General features: G+C 32.3%; 1 long non-coding RNA gene across 1 annotated transcript in view; it reads left to right on the top strand.

Annotated features, from left to right (window-relative positions):
* LOC109583614 (uncharacterized) overlaps window positions 1-3,714 on the top strand; it is a 4,360-nt gene extending 646 nt beyond the window's left edge. The window contains exons 2-6 of the long non-coding RNA XR_002185615.1: window positions 1,381-1,500; window positions 1,854-1,999; window positions 2,150-2,562; window positions 2,612-3,410; window positions 3,461-3,714. This is a non-coding gene — a long non-coding RNA (uncharacterized LOC109583614). The remainder of the gene's footprint in view (window positions 1-1,380; window positions 1,501-1,853; window positions 2,000-2,149; window positions 2,563-2,611; window positions 3,411-3,460) is intronic.
* Window positions 3,715-4,996: the final 1,282 nt, after the last annotated feature.

The raw sequence follows: 4,996 nt of genomic DNA on the forward strand, positions 1-4,996 counted from the left end.
TGGCTTCCTGTGAATAAACCATGCAGTTAGCAGCTTATTCTCTACTAATTATCACTTTTTTTAGCAAAATAATGTAGTTTTTGTCATTAAAATTAGCTATAATGATGAATTAAACCATGTCATAATTACTAAATGACTATTAATTAACTGCTAATTATGATGATGTCATCTTCCGGTTAAAAATTCTAGTAGGGCATTGCCCTCAATGCCTGCCCCTGCAGCCGCCTATGCCCCCAACTTTTATTGAAGGGGGGCTTAGCCCCTCCAACTTTAAGTGATATACATGTATTACTATTATCAACACTATAGACTTTAGTTTAGGTAATCCTTATATGTGTGCATATTGTGTGATGATTCATTTCATAAAACAATTAATACAGTCTAGCTTAACTTCTAAGAACACACACTAGTTTTTTTCAGAAATACACAAGCTTTTAATTTTTATTTAACAACTCTGTTAACATTAGCTTCAGCTGAGCGTAGATTTTCAACATTAAGGAGATTAAAAAACTATTTGCACTCCACAATGTCACAAGAGCGTCTTAATCATGTAGTTATTTTGCATACACATAAAGAATTTACAGACAATTTATACATTGAGGACATTGCAAAGGAATTTGTTACATTTAATGAGCATAGACGCCAATATTTTGGACAATATTAATTTCAGTACAATGATCAATTGTTAAATCATGCTCCTATGATTGCCAATAAATAATACATTAGCCCCCCCAACTTTTAGTTTGTTCCTACCCCTATGGGGCCCCAGGAGGTTGAATAAGTAGCCTGGGAGGTTGAATAAGTAGTTTGGAGGTGAATAAGTGGCCCGGGAGGTTAATAAGTTGTGCGGAAATTTACCTATTCACCTCCTGTTTACAAACTACTGCTAAGTAAACTATTTGTTTATTTTAGCACATGGTAAAAGTCAGTTATACAATGCTTTGTTTGAATCTTACCACCCTCAGTATGATAAATGCCATTTTAAACTCCCTCCTTGCTACTTTATTGCTCTTGTTAGCTAAACCCTATAGCAGTCATACTGTATAGGGGGTAATTTTCACAGGGATTTAATTTCACTAATTTCATGGTTTAAAAATTTGTGAAAATTTTAATCTATGAAAATTATTTTTTATTATACTAATAATGGTCAGTAGAAGAAAAACGCCAAAATTTTTTCTTGTAAATAGGTTTAAAGGTGATTTTCGTGAAATATTTTCTCCGGGAAATATACCAGTATCCCCTATACGGTATATCAATGGTTAGCTATAGTGACCAACTCTAGGTGATTACTTATTGTAGAGATTTATTTGATGTAGAGATAGAACTGTGCACTCTGTACTATAGTCCTACTAAGCCATCTTCACAAATTTTTGTTACTAGGACCAGAATTTACTATTACAATTCACACAATTCACTGGACCATTGAATAATGATAAAACTGTGCACTTAAACCAATCATTTCCTTTTCATTTTGATAAAAGTCTGGGACAATAAGTCAAGGTAAGCATAATTTTATTGACTTTTAGTATCATTATTAGACTACTCTGATGGCTCATAATAATACTTACATTGTGAGATTTTGCTTGTTAACTCTTGTGTATAGCTATAATGTAATCTTATAAATTTTACCAGATAATTAGCTTCTTGACTACTGTAATGTAATTGCTCCCATTACATAATTGAAGACTTAATTACACCCCATAAGCTCTCGCCCTGTTTTTCCCCTTGCTTCATCAACCTATTTCAATGTCTTTTATCCAATTACTCAGTTTATATACAATCCATTGCTTAAATATGTGTTTGTGCATACTAGCTTTGTTATTCTATTCTTCTAATAATTATATTATTTCTAGCGACCTGAAATCACGCCTAGGGATTGCCTAAGGTTCGCTAGGGACTGGCTTAACTGTTACGATAAGATTTCTCGCTAAACAGACGGTGTGTCCTACTAACCAAAGATATCGATAGTGTGACGTGCCCTCCCAACTATGAAAACATGGTGAGACTCTAGACAGATGGGCTGCACTGCCTGGAACACTTGTTTGAGTTCTCTTGGGAAAGATATTGCACTTTATTGGGTGTTGTTTTTATCATACTTGATCTTGATCTTGTGCATAATCATTATTATTTACATCTATTTTTTATGCAGGAGCACAAGAGCTTGTAATGTGTACTGAAGAAGAACTCAAGATAAAGATTTTCCTTAAACAAAACATTTAATATAATATTATGCATCATGAATATGTACAACTTGCATGAAGCCATTATGTGCAAATGTACATTATACTAATGGATCTCAAGTAGTTGTTCCGCCAGTAGGCCAACCCTCCATAATGAATGAATGCCATTTATTACAGCTATCTACACATTTACTTTATAGTATTGACCAATGAATGTGTTTTGGTAATCATGGTAACTTAATACAGCTTGTGTGCAAACAGCATGCATACTTGCATGCACATGCAAGTATTATGATGTCATTACTACAATGATATGCAGTGTTGCTAGTCTCAATAGTATTATGCATCATTTCCTGTTGCTTTGTGTTCTGACATGGCAGAAGTAAGTCCAAATGAGTCAGTGTTCATGTCTATATTTATTTTACCAATAGCCTGTTCCTGGAGTGTGTGTAGCGTGTAAAGAAGATACTATTGTTTACAATGTCGTCTTATTTGAGTGTATGGAGTCTCATCTTCTTTGTGACTCTTGTATGAACTCTAGTGAATTGAAAGGCTGTCCTATTCACAAGTTTTCGAAGAGAAGAACAAGTCCTAATAGCTAAATTTAAGTATACTAACTTTGTTCAGACTGTTTCTCAAATTTATTCAAAATATATTTCTAACATAATGTCTTATTTATTCCACACTACAACTTAATTGAAATAAAAATTGTGACAACTAAGAATCTAGATTGTATAATATGTCAAGACACTGCTTGCAAGTGCATTTTTGCAGAAAAAATAAAGCAAATTAAACATAATGCTATGCCATAAGTCTTTAACACAACACTCAAAATTTATTAATCAGCCAAATTCATAAACAATTATGATTTTATTGATTAATGAATTAAAAATAAATAATGCAGAATTAATACCACTATAGGCACTAGGCTATAATTAATATTAATATAAAGACCTTAATGTGGAAGTGCACAATTGAATTAATACCTTATTAATAATAAAATTTCATTATTTATGCAATAGTATGAAGTCCAAAAAATTGGGCATGTGTGCAGTCAGAAAGGAGGTGCATATATTGACATAACCAAACAATGAATATAGTCCTGATTTCAGTACGATAATGCATGCTAATAATCCTACTGGTATGCTATAAAAGCAAAGTAAAACGTAACTTTTAACAAACTAAGGACAAATTTCTTTAAGCCTTCATAATTTAGCAAGATGCCACAAAGTAAGAATGCTGTTTTATATAAAATATGAAAGTTGCAATATATATTTCAGATTGTACCAGGTGTAATAATGACAGAGATGTATACCAATTGGAGTACATAGATGGTGTGACTATAAGATTCTTTTGTGTGGTGTGCATTAGAGCTTATCCATCAGCACTAAACAGAGATCAATTAATGCCTAGATCAAAAGAAATAGTACGAAGGATACTAGCAAATTAATTATAAGTTACTTTTGCTATAATGCTACTAATTTACTACTTTGTTTTTTTGCTATAATTATAATAATTGAGTCAAAATTTTAAATACTAAGCTTAGAATAGCACTGGCAGAGCAGATCTAGATAGATGCAATTATCAAAATCCATCATGTGAACTATTGATATTCTAAAACAAAGCAATTTAGAGCTTTGAATTAAGATTCACAAAGTCATACTTTCTTTCTATAAAACATGTTTTTTGAAATACAACCGAATGGTCTAAATAATTATTTAAATTAATTAAAACAAATTGTGATAAAAATCAGAAAGGCTCGGACACAGAGTAAAAGATGATACTAAAATTAGCACCAAAAAGTCAGGCAAGCCAGTAAATTAAAAGCAAAAGAGAGCAAGAGAGAGGGAGAAAAAGAAAGGAAAAAGAGTACATGTAAGTAATAGGTTTAAAGAGTAAGAGAATCAAAAAATTATATAGTTAAGTAGGTGGTGACCATTCGATGTTGTTATGACAATTGAAGATGGTATAGGAGCCAGGCAATTGCAGCAGAGCTAAGTGAGAAGATAAATTGTGTTTAGAACTAATTTATATAGATTTTTGTCAATCAATAATTTTTTCAAATTTGTCTGGGTATTTCGTTCGACAAAAATTAAAGCAGATGTTATATTACTGGGTTCAAATACAACACAAATTACAAATACTATATACTGCATGAGCAAAAGATGTTTTAGCTTCGTATTTTACAAATACTGAATATACATTTCAATTTAATTCAAGTGAAAGTCTCTATTCATTACAGTGATGATATGCATGCATAATTAATATCAGAAGCCCATGTTAAAATTGTTTGGTTATTGAATTTGTAATTCATGAATATTATTTGTGTTTCAGAGGTTTTGTCCCATTGACATCAAGGCATTTACTGCATTTCGAAATACTTTTATGCTGTATTTCAATTGTATATTAATATAAATTCATGTTAATTTGTTTAGGCTAATTACTAAGTCTAATCCAAGCTTGCACCACAAAAAGAACTAGTCTCGCGCTATGATGATACTGCGCTTTTCACACCACTTGGATCACAATTGCGTGCTCCGTAAACTGCATAATGCATATGCAGTAGTATCGAGGGGAGGGGTTTACGGAGCACGCAGTGATTCCAAGTGGAGCATATACTATAATATAATAGTATCTATGAGTGGAGTCGATGATGCCATGGCCCGCGACACTAAATTGACTAAAAAATGACTTGACTCACGGCAATAAGTCTTGTTACGCCCCTGGTAAGAGTTAGAGTTTTCTGTAGACAAATAGCTAAGACAAATCATAGTGTAATATCGATCTTTTTGCTTAGGGTTCTTGAGGAGACTTTC

This window comes from Amphimedon queenslandica, unplaced genomic scaffold (genome assembly GCF_000090795.2).
Source record: "Amphimedon queenslandica unplaced genomic scaffold, v1.1 AMPQUscaffold_13294, whole genome shotgun sequence".
Lineage (NCBI taxonomy): Eukaryota > Metazoa > Porifera > Demospongiae > Haplosclerida > Niphatidae > Amphimedon > Amphimedon queenslandica.